This window comes from Ornithodoros turicata, chromosome 4 (assembly GCF_037126465.1).
Source record: "Ornithodoros turicata isolate Travis chromosome 4, ASM3712646v1, whole genome shotgun sequence".
Classification (NCBI taxonomy): domain Eukaryota; kingdom Metazoa; phylum Arthropoda; class Arachnida; order Ixodida; family Argasidae; genus Ornithodoros; species Ornithodoros turicata.
The window spans coordinates 45512908-45530793 of record NC_088204.1 but is presented as its reverse complement, the minus strand read 5'-3'; the positions used below and the strand labels follow the sequence as shown (position 1 = coordinate 45530793).

Sequence of the window (17886 nt, the reverse complement as noted above, 5' to 3'; positions counted from 1 at the left end):
CATACACAAAAGTACATGTGAAAATATATTTATTAATGCCAATCAAGTTGAGATATATTTATTAAAGCCAATATTGCTGGGAATTGTGCCAATTGTGATGCCAATCAGGTGAAGGAGAAAAACCCAGCCGAAAAACCTTCACCACCTGTAACAGGGCGGCGCTCGGGTGGAGGGCTGCTGTGGTGGGCGGAGCGTGACCGGAGAGCTGCGTGCGCGCTTACCCTTCACCCTGGGCTGACTTCTTTCACCATTTTCCTACTTGGGCCGACTTCCTTCCCGCGACAGGTGGGCGGCGCTCGAGTGGAGGGCTGCTGTTGTGGGCGTTACGTGGCCGGAGGGCTGCGTGCGCGTTTACCCTTCAGCCTGGGCCGCCGACTTTCGTCATTTTTCAGCCTGAGTCGACTTCATCGTAATTTTTCCAGCTACAACAGGTGTGCAGTAGGCTGTTTACATGCAAAGGATAGCCATACACAAAAGTACAAGTGAAAATATATTTATTAAAGTCATTAGGAATTATGTTATGACTCTGCGTGAATGGGAAAAACTTAGCCAAAAATCTAAAGCAGAAGAAACACAATACACGTAACAAAGAATATACTTATTACAGGTACGATACAATAGCATTGAATAGGTATCACAAATCAAACAATATATTATTTATTAACTCTAATCATACACAAGTTTTCGATGAATCAGAACGGACACCCCATTTAATCAAAGAAGATATTCTTAATCAATATGATTACAAACAAAATTACAAGTTGTATTATAAAAAGTCTAATATTCCTATACGTGAGAACCACCAGTGCAATAGTGGGAAGTTCTGATAATTGTATGTAGTTAACTGTGAACAGCAGAGACCCTGGAAGACTATAGGACACAGACAAAAGAGGAAATAAAATCTATACCACTACAAAGAAAATATTCCTAATCAAACAACAGAGTAATCTATCATTCAGAAAATCAGAAGAAAAAATCAAACTCATCAGAAAATAGACATGTTAAAAATGAACTTCACCACATAGCACGATCCTAGCCAACAGAACAAGGAACGACACGAACACAAGAGGAAATAAAATCTATACCACTACATTGATTAATCAAAACAACAGAGTAATCTATCATTCAGAAGAAAAAATCAAACTCATCAGAAAATAGACATATTAAAAATTAACTTCACAGCATAGCACGCTCCTAGTCAACAAACAGAACAACGAACGGCACGAACACAAGAGGAAATAAAATCTATACCACTACACAGAAGATATTCCTAATCAAAACAACGAGTAATCTAGCATTCAAAAAATTAGAAGAAAAAATCAAACTCATCAGAAAATAGACTTATTAAAAATTAACTTCACCGCATAGCACGCTCCTAGCCAACAAATAGAACAAAGAACGACACGAACACAAGAGGAAATAAAATGTATACCACTACAAAGAAGATATTCCTAATCAAAACAACAGACTAACCTATCTTTCAGAAAATCAAAAGAAAAAATCAAACTCATCAGAAAGTAGACTTGTTAAAAATGAACTTCACCACATAGCACGCTCCTAACCAACAACCAGATCTGATGATATGTGCCCCGATTTGTTGAAGACGGGTGCCAATAGATGTATGGAAGACCGCGGAACACGAACGACAAGAGGAAATAAAACCTATACCACTACAAAGAAGATATTCTTAATCAATATGATGACAATCAAATTACAAATTGTATTAGAAAAAGTCTGAGACGTGAGAACCATCAATGCAATAGCGTGAATATCTGTCATAACATTTCGACCGCAATAGGGAATCTCAGTTTCATATTCCAACATTACTCAACTTTTAATTTCTTATTAAGTGAACAGCATAAACGTAAGGAAATAACGAGAAACAACACAATCAACAGCTACAATTAATTGAGAGCCAAACCTGCGCACCATCCAACACATAGAGAAATAATAGCTAATCAATCTATCAAAGGCGAAATAGCACAGACTTAACGCTGAAGAACAGAGGGACACGCGGCGACACGTAAACAACAGAGGAAAATAATCTATCATTGAACCATCATAAAATCGACCAATATACAGTTTTCATTCTAACAAACACTACAAACCTTGATGGAGGTATCCAAGACATAGAAAATATGCACTGTTTTCACTCTTTTCCTCAAAGCCAGGAGACTTTATGTCTCTATCTATGTGACCATAGCACCGCGCATGCTTTATCACTCAAAGGGTTACGGGCTATATTACTTCGTCCAGCAAACGGGGCGCTCTAGAGGTCAGATAAGAGAGTTCAAAGGCGATATATTTTATTGTGCAGCGCAAATAGCTGTCGATATCACTCGCGGGGGTCACTATCTTTTCGCATCCTTTCCCTGAAACGGAAATCTTTCGTCAAAGTGGTTGACAAGTCGGCTAAGTTTGTAGAGATGCGATATTGTTATTGAAGATGTAGAGAAAGGCCAAATAATTAATTGGTAGCAACGATACTCAATCAAAAAACGAGAAACAAATTTAATTACATCAATTTTTGTAATATCTTGCAACAGAAATTTCTAATGAACCACACAGAAATATCAAATGTGAAATGCAACTCAGAGTTATGAGGCATTCCCATCTTAGAGGTACTTACTTATGTCAATCGAGTGAACAATTGAAACAAATGCAAGACAATAATTATTTCAGGCAGTAAGTTCACAACTCATAGAATATCAGACGAGTGAATACTTGAAACAAAGTCAAAACAATAATTCTCACGACAGGTGGAGATTATAGCATTCTAAACCAGATAATAAAATTTTAATCAATAAAATAAACATAGATATGCTTTTAATTAAGTGTAGATCTGCACTTGAAAACAGAAGAGACAATTGCTCTACATTGAAAAGATGGACAGATTTTGTACTCGATACCATAAGTCATGGGAAGATGTGATAAAAAACTGCTTCGAAAAGGAGGAGCCGCGAAACGATTTCATTATCGATGCATTTCAATACGTCCTGACATGGTCGTATTCGGAGAAATGGTACAAACTACAGAACTGAAGGTGCAAGAATGTATATGCTGAATCTACAATACTTATAAAAATATCTGCACATCAACGTCGGAAGGGCCACTGGGATTGATGGCGGAGTTTTTGAGGTTTGCCAACGAAGAATTGAAATACACTAGACCAGATGTAATTGTAATCATTGCAATGGGCATTGCGTTCATCAGGAAAGCAGTCAGATCAAATTATCATATACAAGCGGTCTATATCGCACGATTCATTACGGATTTGTTGAAATTACACATTACTGAGAAGGAAAGTACATAAAATCTTATCACGTGATATATTCCACTACCACGGGCAACGCAATTATTTTCTTCTACCAGTCTCTGCAACGATGTCGAATCAACAGAAGTTCAATATTGTCGTGCAAGGTCTGATGTATTATCACCTGTTGAAACTCAACAAACATATTAATTGCGGTGGACCACCGGACGATTTTCATCTAATATTCTCTTGTACGCCATTCAAGAATCTTCATACAAAGAAAGGAAACGTCAATAAGAGACTGTGCAAGTTCATCGCGACAAAGTGCAAGTTGTTGAAGCAATACAAACACGGCGACAACATAGCGCCTACGTTAATCAACTCTGGATTCAAGCGCCCAATAATCAGAATAAACTATTTAATGTCTTCGGAATTCATCAATGAAGACAACAAACGAAAACTTCAGACTTTGAAATAGAACTGTAATTTATCGAAATAAACAAGTGTATAACTGAAACAATAAATGTAATCTTTGTCATCATTATAATGAATTCTTCGCATCACAATGAAAAAACACCTTACATTTAGCATGGCTAGACTGAGAACAGTGATCGCTAAGGAAACGAATATTCAACAATTTGTGTAAGAATTCTCATATGGAATGAGACCTGACCACCAAATAGGTTTTACTCGACTACACTCTGTACAAGTTCAACACCCGAAGGATAGAATTGCCGGAGAAGGATCGGTCATTGAAATTTAGAGACATGATACATCAGTCTATGATTACAAAAAGGATCACTAATCTCATATGAAAACTTCTCATATTTCATGAATTAAATTCCACAGTGCATGTATATTTCTCAATTAGTTGCACTAGCCCAGACATAGTAAAAGAAGACGAAAAGGCGTCTTTGACAAGCAACCGACTGGAGTGCGGAACAAATAAATAAATATTTTTGTCAACACAGTTGTCCATTTGTATGACTGGATAGGAAAAATGAGCCGTCCAAGATAGGGCAAAACGGGAAATAAGGCAAGATAACTGATTGCGGCGGGATAAGCCAAAGCGTTCGCGACACCCCAAGCAGCACAATGTACTGAAAGTCGAGTGCAGTAGGGGTGGACGGTAGGTGAAAGGCCTTGAACATACTCGTGAAACTAAAGAACATTGATAAGACACGTACCGTCCACCCCTATTGCACTTGACTTTCAGTGCATTGTGCTGCTTGGGACAGTGTCATCGACTTTTACAATCGCATTGGGGTTCACTGCCTGGGAGATAATACGAAGCCTTCGCGAAAAGCGAATCTATTATCAGATGCCACAATGCAAACGAAAGATTTTACGAGCACGACGTGCAGGCGAAGTCTACATTTCTAATCACATAGCCTTCGTAACACACGGCACACAAACGTATATGAAATAATTTCCAAGTGGCAATCAGATTTTGGGAGAAGCGGATCACACAACCGCCATCAGAAGTGCTTAACCAATATACAATGAAGATGAGCGTTATGCATAAACACAATGGAAGATATGTTATATTAATTATAATAACCAGATCAGCGCAGGTCACACATAAACATTGATCCAATTCACAAAATATACTCGAGATTTCCCGTAACCATACAGAAAAACTATCACACTATTTTAGTGTCATAGCGTCTGGGCACTACAAATGGAAAGGCCATACTTTAATTTTATAAGTCTTTAGCTCATAACGTTGTAAAACGCAAATTCCACACTAAAGATCATTTTCTTCTTTAAATTTTCAAAGTCAAAACTGCACGCTATTTCTTGCATTTTTCTAAAGATATAGATTAAAAAGTTGTGCATATACTCACCCATACTATACAAGATATTGGTTGTGGATTAATTGCTAAAATTTATAAGAGTTTAATCACGGGAATTGACACTTGGAAATTATTTCATATACGTTTGTGTGCCATGTGTTACGAAGGCTATGTGATTAGAAATGTAGACTTGGCCTGCACGTCGTGCTCGTAAAATCTTTCGTTTGCATTGTGGCATCTGATAATAGATTCGCGTTTCGCGAAGGCTTCGTATTATCTCCCAGGCCGTGAACCCCAATGCGATTGTAAAAGCCGATGACACTGTGTCGCGAACGCTTTGACTTATCCCACCGCAATCAGTTATCTTGCCTTATTTCCCGTTTTGCCCTATCTTGGACGGCTCATTTTTCCTATCCAGTCATACAAATGGACAACTGTGTAGACAAAAATATTTAGTTATTTGTTCCGCACTCCAGTCGGTTGCTTGTCAAAGACGCCTTTTCTTCTTCTTTTACTATGTCTGGGCTTGTGCAACTGATTGAGAAATATACATGCACTGTGGAAGTTTTCACATGAGATTAGTGATCCTTTTTGTAATCATAGACTGATGTATCATGTCTCTAAATTTCAATGACCGATCCTTCTCGGGCAATTCTATCCTTCGGGTGTTGAACTTGTACAGAGTGTAGTCGTGTAAAACCTATTTGGTGGTCAGGTCTCATTCCATATGAGAATTCTTACACAAATTGTTGAATATTCGTTTCCTTAGCGATCACTGTTCTCAGTCTAGCCATGCTGAATGTAAGGTGTTTTTTCATTGTGATGCGAAGAATTCATTATAATGATGACAAAGATTACATTTATTGTTTCAGTTATACACTTGTTTATTTCGATAAATTACAGTTCTATTTCAAACACTGAAGTTTTCGTTTGTTGTCTTCATTGATGAATTCCGAAGACATTAAATAGTTTATTCTGATTAGTGGGCGCTTGAATCCAGCGTTGATTAACGTGGGCGCTATGTTGTCGCCGTGTTTGTATTGCTTCAACAACTTGCACTTTGTCGCGATGAACTTGCATAGTCTCTTATTGATGTCTCCTTTCTTTGTATGAAGATTCTTGAATGGCGTACAAGAGAATATTAGATGAAAATCGTCCCGTGGTCCACCGCAATTGATATGTTTGTTGAGTTCCAACAGGTGATAATACATCAGACCTTGCACGACAATATTGAACTTCTGTTGATTCGACATCGTTGCAGAGACTGGTAGAAGAAAATAATTGCGTTGCCCGTGGTAGTGGAATATATCACGTGATAAGATTGTATGTACTTTCCATCTCAGTAATGTGTAATTTCAACAAATCCGTAATGAATCGTGCGATATAGACCGCTTGTATATGATAATTTGATCCGACTGCTTTCTTGATGAACGCAATGCCCATTGCAATGATTACAATTACATCTGGTCTAGTGTATTTCAATTCGTCGTTGGCAAACCTCAAACACTCCGCCATCAATCCCAGTGGCCCTTCCTGCGTTGATGTGCAGATATTTTTATAAGTATTGTAGATTCGGCATATAAATTCTTGCACCTTCAGTTCTGTAGTTTGTACCATTTCTCTGAATACGACCATGTCTAGGACGTATTGAAATGCAGCGATAATGAAATCGTTTCGCGGCTCCTCCTTTTCGAAGCAGTTTTTTATCACATCTTCCCATGACTTATGGTATCGAGTACAAAATCTGTCCATCTTTTCAATGTAGAGCAATTGTCTCTTCTGTTTTCAAGTGCAGATCTACACTTAATTAAGAGCATATCTATGTTTATTTTATTGATTAAAATTTTATTATCTGGTTTAGAATGCTATAATCTCCACCTGTCGTGAGAATTATTGTTTTGACTTTGTTTCAAGTATTCACTCGTCTGATATTCTATGAGTTGTGAACTTACTGCCTGAAATAATTATTGTCTTGCATTTGTTTGTTCACTCGATTGACATAAGTAACTATCTCTAAGATGGGAATGCCTCATAACTCTGAGTTGCATTTCACATTTGATATTTCTGTGTGGTTCATTAGAAATTTCTGTTGCAAGATATTACAAAAATTGATGTAATAAAATTTGTTTCTCGTTTTTTGAGTGAGTATCGTTGCTACCAATTAATTATTTGGCCTTTCTCTACATCTTCAATAACAATATCGCATCTCTACAAACTTAGCCGACTTGTCAACCACTTTGATGAAATATTTCCGTTTCAGGGAAAGGATGCGAAAAGATAGTGACTCCCGCGAGTGATATCGACATCTATTTGCGCTGCACAATAAAATATATCGCCTTTGAACTCTCTTATATGACCTCTAGAGCGCCCCGTTTGCTGGACGAAGTAATATAGCCCCTAACCCTTTGAGTGATAAAGCATGCGCGGTGCTATGGTCACATATATAGAGACATAAAGTCTCCTGGCTTTGGGGAAAAGAGTGAAAACAGTGCATATTTTCTATGTCTTGGATACCTCCATCAAGGTTCGTAGTGTTTGTTAGAATGAAAATTGTATATTGGTCGATTTTATGATGGTTCAATTATAGATTATTTTCCTCTGTTGTTGTTTACGTGTCGCCGCGTGTTCCTCTGTTCTTCAGGGTTAAAGGTCAGATATGCCGATTTTGAAGTGCCGCAGAACTGAGCGATACTCGCGCTGTGTGTTCATTACCGAACACTGAATATGTGTGCGAAATATCTTGCTCCAACTGTTCGTAGTTTTTTAGAAAACCGTTTAGTTCCCACGCCCGGCCGTCAGACCGTCGGCAAACCCTGCGCACGGGCACACCGACGTCACTGCTCTCGGTTTATCTGTCTTTGGCTTGGCATGGACTCTTGGCTTGGCTGCTTGGCTTCTTTCGTTTCCTCCTGAGCTGTTGTTGCTAAGCCGGAAACAAAGCATGTGAATATTTTTTTTTGTTTTTTTTTGGCACAGCGTCGTTTGGAAAGTGCACTTCCTTGTTCTGACCTTGCTTTTTATGGGCTGGAGCGATATGATTCGTGAATATGCTACGGCGAAGTTGTCGAAGATGCGACAGTGCTACGCTGTTAGAACAATTAATCGGAGCATTCAAGTGTTACCTATTATAAGCTGCCAAAAGACCAAGCAGTGCGAAGCTCTTAGCTGACAGTGGTGCCTGCTAATTTCCACTGCAAGGATTTCGTCCACGAATGTTATCATAGGTTACGCGCGACTCCAGAGGCAATTTGGAATCTCGGCACGAAATCGTCTGATGAAAATCTGAGGTGCCCGACGCATAACATTTTGAACGTACCACGGAGGATCAAGGCAAAAAACGAGAGCAAAAAAAGGTACGTCGAGGTTCAGATATAAAAAATAGCAAGCTTAATGAATCGATTGTGCAGCTGTCCTACTGCGCTTACTCTGATATAACCACGATTAACAACACAATAGTACTATTGATAATCTAACTTCTGAATTATCACAGGTGCACGCTGAAGGCGGAAATGAAGCATGATCTGGCTTGCATCTGGTCATGAAGAAATTGCTGACACGTTAGTTGCAGTCCACCTCCACCAACAGGTATGACAATGTGATGTTATAATTTGAGTATTCATCTTTTCATGTGCACTCGCATGCAGACATCTTGACACCACTTTTAAATCTGCCCTCAAAGTTACAACCTGTGCTTTCAGGGTGGAAAACAAAGGTCGCCATTCCGATTAGCTGCTATCTCCCAGTTCAAGCACTTTTGTGTCTGGACACTGGTTCCTGTGGATGGGGTGTTACAAGCTTCACTGTCTGATATAGAAGGTACGTTACATTAGTTCAGTTAATTTGTCTTTTGCACGTTTTTTTTACTGTTAGCTGGATTACTGTTGGACATACAATCCTTTGACACACCGAAGCTGATGTCGCCTCTGATAACGTTTTAGAATTTTCAGTGTCATCAACGTCCATTGAGGAAGGTGCCTTTACTATCTGTGAATCTTTAACTGAAGAACAGCCCAGAATTCATGTTAACATTGTCTACTCTTATTAATTCACTGTCTGTTTTCTGAGAGCTAAGAAAAATGGAAACTATTTATTTGTCACAACTTCACACTGGATACTGGTGTGGTACTGGCTTGACATGCAAGCTAAAATACCTGGATTCTACAATAATTGTGTTCAACTTGGCGCATTACCGTGGGCAATGCCACATTCACTACATTTTTAGTGGGTCCGGTGCACAAATACTGTGTGCATACTGCATACATAGATACTGTTCGATAGGCAAAAATACCTGAGCAGTGCTGTGCAGTCTTTTTACCCAAAGTCCATACTCTTACTGCAAAGTCACAGTACGTAGAACAGCAATGTGCAGGTATGCTGCAATAGAGATTCACAACAGAAAGAAGACTGTTGAGAGCATCTAAATTTTAATGAGACGAGACTTTCGTGCGCAAGGCTGCTCTTGTTAATGTCTAACATGAAGTTACAAAATCCTAGAATATATAAAACATGTTGTAATGTAGAGAGCGAGGGGTGGTACAGACATAAAGATAATCATATAATCATATATAATAAAATAAAAAGGGGGTACAACTCCCCCCTCAACTCAACTCGACAGCTCAAGAACTCTACTTATTCTCTACCTTACAACATGTCATATTCTGGAATTTTGTAACTTGATGTTAGACATCAAGAAGTACAGCCTCCTGTGCAAAAGTATTCTTTCTGTTGTACACAATCATTATACAGTAAATACGACTATCCATTTCTTGTCATTAAATGCTTTTCCTTTCTTTCTTTCTTTTTTTCTGCAGTGATGAGCATCCATAAGGACACATGCTAGAAAGGGAGTCTCTTTGGGATGACAAACCCTCGTCACCTCATGAGGATACAATGGTTGACGAATGGTTCTCAAGCACATCGAAACTTCCAACAAATGATTCATGAAAAAGCCAGTCAGTGCTAGCACCAGGAATTGAATGTGGACCGTCCTGCTACCAGTCAGAGATGTTCAGTGGCGAGCCACGGGGGGCTAGGGGGGCTGGAGCCCCCCCTACCTGCCACGGACCGACCCACACAAATCGTGCAAATCCGAGAACATAATATATGGGAGCGGGGGAACCAGTGTGACTATCGCGAAAGTTCTTGCAGTTCATGGCGTCTATCTAAGAAGCACTCTTGAATGGTTTTCAAAGTATGAGCTTTTCAAAATACTTCCAATCTCGTGACACCACCACATCATTGGTCATGACAGCCTATACATGTAATCGTACTGTGAACGTCTAAATCAACTATTTTCGTTCCCTTTTTTAATCCTCAGTTTGCAGTACGCACAAGTATGTGTGTGTTGTCGACACAGGATCAGCGGGGGGGGGGAGTTTTCGTATCGAGCCCCCACTACCTTTGAGGTCTGGCTACGCCACTGGAGATGTTTCAGGCGCTCATTGACTTTTGGTGAATTACTTGTTGACTTTGTCCCAAGGTGGAGCTCGCTACAGCTCATTTGCTATCTGTTAATGTTGTGGCATGTGTTGCGTTTTTCTCTTTGTGTGTTCCAGACTCAGAACGGTTAATTTGGATCAGGTCAGGTACGTTTCATTTAGACATGGCAAACATAAAGTGGTGTTTCTCAACACAACTTAGCAGTGGTCTTCATGCATTACTGCTACGGCCATTAAGCGTGGGTAGAAACCTGCACATCATCCAGGATGTAAAACCCCAAGACTCGGGAACACGAAGGGACAAACACAAACATGTCCCTTTGTGTTCCCTAGTCCCGGGGTTTTACATATGCATCATCTTCACCAGCTCGCTTGCTTGCAGCCATTTTTTCTGCACATTATGTTCACTCTACTTTTATCATGTGCTATATAATCTTCTTCAAGTTCTGTCAAACAAACTGTAATGCTACAAAAAAATTCAATACACTGTTTGTGTGGGTTGAATGGTAGCGCATGAATGCAGGAAGGAAACTGTCATGTTATGGCAAGTGTTTACATATTGTATATTTAACTACTAATTTTATTGGTTAGCTTTCGCTGGCGTATCATGTCAAGCCATGTTATATTAATTTGGAACATGTTCTTCTTAGTAGCCAGAGCAGTTGATACACAGAGAGAACATAGCCCGTGTGTGTTTGTCTTTTCCACCGCAGCCCCTGGGTTTCCTCCCTGATGGCTACACATGTCAGGGATAGGTTTCAGAACCGGTAGTTCCCGCCAAGTGTGAATTGCTTTTCAGGGGATCATCACGCTGGCAGATGAAACATATGGTTTAAATTATTTGCAGGACAGGAATTGCGCAGCTTCACACAAATACTACTACTACGACGTAAGAGTGGTTTCAAATCTAGCTTTTTTGTGTTCCTGACATTATCGCACAAGATGTAGTATCCACTATGATCCTTTATGTGGGGGGTATGTACAGTGCAATCAACAGACGCTATTTACAAATCTGTGTTTTCTACTGTGCTGAAATGGGGTAGTTTGTATCTGAGAGCCTTAGTGAAACACAGGCCCTCGAGAAACATGGCAACACATTGCAGGGACTCTGGATGCTGCCTAAATTTCCAGAACACACAGCTCAAGGCAGCGGTTAAATAACAGGTGGTTAGAGAAATCCAAGATAGTTGCATCCGTAAGCAGTCCGCTGTTGGATTTGCTTCTGTCAGAGATACGTTATCTCAAAGGGAACGCACGGACACAAGTAGTATAGAAATGTGTCCTATAGCCAAGAGTTTTCTCTAATCCAATTCTAATCCAATTCCAATCCAATTCTAAGCCATAATCCAGTTATAATCCAACACAATCCAGTTCTAAGCCAACACAAGCCAAATCCAAAGCCATCTGATTGGCCGCCATTAGCTCCGCCCACTTCACGTTGATTGGCCCATGCTAAGCCTACTGATCTTTGATTGGCTTACCGTAGCTCCGCTTCTTCATGCTAATTAGTTGGCTTGGCTCCGCCCAGTTCACGCTGAATGGCCCGTGCTAAGCCTACTGATCATTGATTGGTTGACTGTAGCTCCGCCCCTTTATGCTAATTACTCGTCTCTGCCCACTTCACGCTGATTGGTGCATGCGTATCGCTGAGCACAGCTCCGCCCCTTTATGCCGATTAACTGGCTCCGCTGATTGGTCCATTCGAAGCCTACTGATCACTCTCCACATTTTCCAGACTTTCTAAGCCCTGTGATTGGCCGTCCCCAATGTAAGCCTACCGATTGGCCCCATTCTAAGCCCACTGATTGGCTGACTAAGTCCGCTGAACATAGCCTTCGTTAGCGCCCGCCAGGTGGCACGCTCGGCAGCGACCCTGCTGTGGCTTTATCTCAGACGTTCAAACTTACCTTGTGGTGTGCAACTTTCCGCCCACTTCATGCTGATTGGTCCATTCTAGGCCTACTGATTCAGACGTCTAAGCCAAAGCCTACTGATCACCCTCCCAGACTTTCCTGACACTCTGATTGGCCGTCCTCAATGTAAGCCTGGCGATTAGCCCTCGCTGGCCCGTTCTAAGCCCACTGACACCGGATGGTGCAACTCTTTACTGGCTCCGCCCACTTCACGCTGATTGGCCCATTCTAAGCCTACCGATGGCTGGCCCTGATTGGTCCACGCTAAGCCTACTGAACGGTGATCGGCTTACCTGAATTTGTCGCTCCTAAGCCAGGCAGCTGCTTCAGGCAAGACACACGACAATTGTTGATTTCAACCTTTATTTGGTACAACAGCCTCCTGGTCCAGCTGTGGGTTAGTTCAGAGAGATCAATTCTATGTGTGCTCATCTCTCACGCTCATTGCTCACTCAGCTCCCCCGGTAGATTCCAACTGTTATTGGTTCATCTAACTGCAAGGGGTCTGCTCGTTAGTCCATCTGACTGTAAGTGGCCGCTCACCCAGCTCCTTATTGGTTCTAGTTGGTCACAGCTCCCTCATAGGCTCCAACTCCGATTGGTCCATCTAACAGCAAGTGGTCACTCACCCACTGCTATTGATCCATTGAACTGCAAGCTACTCAATGGTCACTCACACTCATCTCTAGACGAGATAAATTTAACTGTGGGAGATTGTAACTTTTACCATAAGATAACTTTAGCGGGGGTCATACACTGGTAGGCTGCAACTGCTATTGGCCCGTGCTAACCGCATGCCTCCACCCTGATGCTCATTGGTTCACAACACACATGCTCTGACGGCGCCGAAGAAGGTTCCCTACACATTTAATAGAAATTATACTATGGGTTCAGCTGCATCATAGGGCACGACTTGGTTCTGCTATGGCTGGCACTGATTGGTCCATGCTACTTACCTCGTGGTGCAACTCTTTACTGGCTCCACCCACTTCGCGTTGATTGGTCCATTCTAAGCCTACTGACTTCTAAGCCAGTCCACGCTAAGCCTACTGATTGTACCTTCACACCGAAGCCTACCGATGTCTGGCCCTGATTGGTCCACGCTAAGCCTACTGAACAGTGATTGGCTAGCGTATCACTCCTAAACCACAATGCAGCAGCTTCAGACAAGGCGCACGACAATTGTGGATTTCAACCTTTATTTGGTACAACAGCCTCCTGGTCCAGCTGTGGGTTAGTTCAGCTGCATCAGAGATATCCCGGTCATCTCTTGCGCTCATTGGTCACTCAGCTCCCTAGATAGACACCAACTGCTATCGGTTCATCTAACTGCAAGCGGTCTGATCATTGGCCCATCTGACTACAAGCCTTTCATTGGTCACTTATGTCTAGAGCTCCCTAACAGGCTCGCACTGCACTTCCACACATCGCTAGACCTAACTGCTACTCCCCCTAATCTCTAGATGAGATAGTATAAGTTTAACTGTGGGATATTTACCATAAGATAGATTTAGCCTGGGTTATCGACCCATGCCTCCATCCGCGACTGCTCACTGGCTCACAATGAAACTTTTTCACATGCTCTGCCCTACACATACAAGAGATGGCGCCGTTTGTATTTGCAAAGATGGACAGCTGCCATTGCATTGGTGACTCATTTCTATCCAACTGGTTCATACTTCTAGAGAACTAGCGTTAGAAGGCTTACATGCCGCCGCCTGTTCACATAGCCACAGTTGGAAATGGGAAAAAAAAAATTTTCAGGGTACATATCTCAAAACACGCTTTACCAAGTAAAGTTGGCTTCCCCCGATTGCATGCGTGCGTTAGGTAAAGCCAATCCCATCTGGCTGCTCACTGGTTCACAATGAAACTTTTTCACATGCTCTGACGGCGCCGAAGAAGGTTCCCTACACATAGAAGAGATGGCGCCGCTTGTGATTACCCTCTTTGCAAAGATGGACAGCTGCGTCGCGCCATTGACTCATTTCTATCCAACTGGTTCATACTTATAGAGATCTAGCGTTAGAAGGCTGAACAGCTTACATGCCGCCACCTCCCGCTGTTCACATAGCCACAGTTGCTAATGGGAAACTAAAAAAAAAGTGTTTAGGGTACACATCTCAAAACACATTATACACGAGTAAAGTTGGCTTCACCTGGTTGCATGCGTGCGTTAGGTCAAGCCCATCCATGAGAACAAGCTTGTAGGATCGTTTAGGATGTGTGTGTGTGTGCTTTGCAGTTCAACCTAAAAATTGTTTCAATCAAGCAGAATGGCAAATGATGCAATTGTGCGCGTTCATTCTGGAGAATAAATTTTGTGACAGAATAAAAAAAAACGTTTCAATGTGTATTAAACAAAGTGCAAAAGACTCATTATGATGCAAATCAGGGAAGCCAGCACGCGTTCGAAATAAGCAGGAAGAAGCACATGATCGAGAAAACATCGATAGTTGATGCTGTGCGGAGAAGCTGGCTTGAAAGAAAAACAACTTCAATGATCAATAAACCCTATAGAGCTTGTGTCCGTTTTTATTTTAGACAGCGCGCATTCAACACACGAAATTAAATAAATCGAGCAGAATGACAATAACATAGTGGCGCTATGTGGTGAAGCTCAAGACGCACTGACGCTCCAACGCTTATTAAACAATGCTATGCACGCACGTACTCAAGCTTAAAAATAGAAGACTCAACCCAAGCTGAGTATGAAGAAACAGAATTTTACATTGCTCCCCTCAGAATATTCTGTTCAAACAAAGCCAGCGTACACGACACAGCTCGTACGCAGAGCACAACTAGATGCACCCTTAGAAATATAAGTTCAGGGCACAACGTCGCACTATGAACGAGTTCATCTCGGAAAAAAAATGCGCTCACCTTCGCAGACGGGCACATAGATTGACGAGCACCATGCAGCAATATCTGAAACATGCGGCGCGTGGACAGCTCACGCGACTTTATCCTGCCCGTGTTTACGCATATTGCAGTTTTAGACTTCAACATAAGATATTAATTAAATCAAGCACAAAGCACAGTGATGCTATGTCGTGACTGACGCTCCAATGCTTACTAAACAAGCTGTTTGCTTATGCTTATACTTGCTTATACAAATGCTTATTGTATGCTATACGTATGCTTATACAAATGCTTATTAAAAAAGCTGAGTATGAAGAAACACAATTTCAGATTGCTCTCTCCCCGAACATCCCGTGCAGTCGCACCTCCGCGTTCCTTCTCTATACTGGAAGCACCAATATTAGAAATATTAAGATCGTCGCAATACGAACAAGTCCAGCTCATTAAAAAAAAAATTGGCTTACCTCATCACACCGGTATGACGCACATTCAGATTCTTGTGGCGCGGCGCGCTACAGCAGGGTAGGGAAACACGGGCGCGTGGACCATTTCGCGTGGATTTCAGCCTGCCCGCGCACACCTCACAACATGCGCCGACACACCAAAATGTCGCGCAACTTCCAGCTTCACCCGCATGTCGCCAACTTACCGTGCCAGCCGCACAGAAAACTAGATAGCCGGATCACAGGCGCATAATATAACCCTCCGGTTGGGACCATCTCTTTTATATCAATGCTCGCTCGTTTCCGCAAGGTCGCAAGTAGAGAAATTGGGTCACCTTGAAGATGAGCCGGTGTTGGAGCCATCTGTTTTATATCAAAACGCGCTTTAAGGCCAAACTCTACGGCGGACCCTAGTGAAAAAAAAATGTTGCGTCAAGGTGATGTAAATAGGCCTTCTCCGAGAAACTGGGTCACCTCGTAAATCATGTTTGCTGAGGCCGCGCGTATTAAAACCAGCGATCACACAACGCTATGCGACCACCTGCTCATTGCCGAAACAAGCACCAAGAACAAAGGGTTCGCTTATGCAGTTTCCAAGAAGTTCCAAATGTCCTTCGCAGCTAACGGGCGCGCGCTCGGGCGTGATTGTGTAAACAAAATCGCACCACCCTCCAAGCGCGCATTTGAGTTACGTCCGACGGTCGGCAGTGGGTCAAGCGCACGACGAGGAAAGTACGTCTCACTATATTGTCTTCAAGTTGAGGAGGTAACAGTTGTTCTCATTTTCAGTTCATTCGGTGTGCGTAGAAACTGACAAGTCATGTCACCTAAGCCAGTATCATCGTCTAAGCGAATATAGTTTGTGGAGAGGTTACCACGCTTTCTGAAAGCAATTTTATACCATATCCCAAATGTTCTGCGCGATCAAACAAGTGAGAGCATTATGAAAAGGAGAACACCGCTTCACACATCACAGCGCGTGCATGCCGTAATACCATAGCTTGTTTCGGCTTGCTCAAACAAGTTCTGGCATTTAGTGCTGTGCGTTGTGGTGAGGCCTGGGACACGTCGCGGTAAATGACGCATATAATGGTGCCGATTTGTAGGAAACTCCGACATGAGAAAAGTGATGAGCAGCGACTTGACAACCGCGAAAGTGCGAAGCCTCAGTGTGTCGTGTGAGATGGATCAGTTCGTATGCAAACGCATGCTGGCAGATTTACAATGCGTACACACCTTTTTAGATGGACACGGAGAAGAGAGTGATTTTAGTGACATTTTGAGAGCTATTCCCGTGCGGAGTACTCATAAAATAAGACAGTTTGTGAGATACAAGTTGGAACTGTTGGAGCGATATAGAAACGGAGAACCCATCAGCGAGACAATCATAAATGCCGGGTTTTCCATCCCCGTGGTGCGTGACTACTGGAAAAACAACCACACGAGCTTGGACATTACCGTCGTCGATGGAAAGGAACGTGTTGTCTCCACGTTAGAAGACGTCCTCGCTAAAGTGTTGTGAATAACGTGTTTACCACAAACAATTTTTTCTTAATCTTTATTGATTGTGACATAAAGTTCGCACGAAATAAATGCGGGAATGAAGCAGCCACTATAGTTTTATGTTGTAAAACAAATTCACCTCGCGAACGCGAACTACGCAGGGGTATTGCCACCCATTGAGTAGATATCTAGTGACAGCGCGAAATCTTCATTGTTTACGCACATTGAGAACATCCATAGATTTTTTATGCAAATAAACGTTTATTTGCCTGTGCGGTTTCACTCAATCCTTGGAAATATAAACCGACCGCTCACTTGGTAAATCGTACAACAACAACATTGATTCCACCGATAGACCAGCATGCGTAGCAGAAGGAGAGCTTGAAGAATATCTACAGGTACAATGTCTTCGTAGCTCGACCTCCTTAGGACTTCATCGAGATTACGTGATATTTTGAATAGAAATGAGACTCCTTGCTTTCGCTCGATTACGTAGTACATGCGTAAGATCTTGTCCACGGCGCTGTCTATCCTGTCATCTGCGCTGAATCTTTTGTTGATGAAAGCTTCATATATTCCTTCCGGCACTTCCTGTTCAGGTATCCATTGGAAGAAGGTTGTTACAACATCGAGGACCACGCGTCCTACATAAAATGTGATTTTCGTCAGTTCTGTGAA

The 17886-nt window shown here is 41.9% G+C and overlaps 1 long non-coding RNA gene across 1 annotated transcript; it reads left to right on the top strand.

Annotated features, from left to right (window-relative positions):
• Window positions 1-8543: 8543 nt before the first annotated feature.
• Window positions 8544-10707, top strand: LOC135393086 (uncharacterized). Its single transcript, XR_010422441.1, has 3 exons — window positions 8544-8634; window positions 8748-8865; window positions 10605-10707. It is a non-coding gene; the product is annotated as an uncharacterized LOC135393086 (long non-coding RNA).
• Window positions 10708-17886: the final 7179 nt, after the last annotated feature.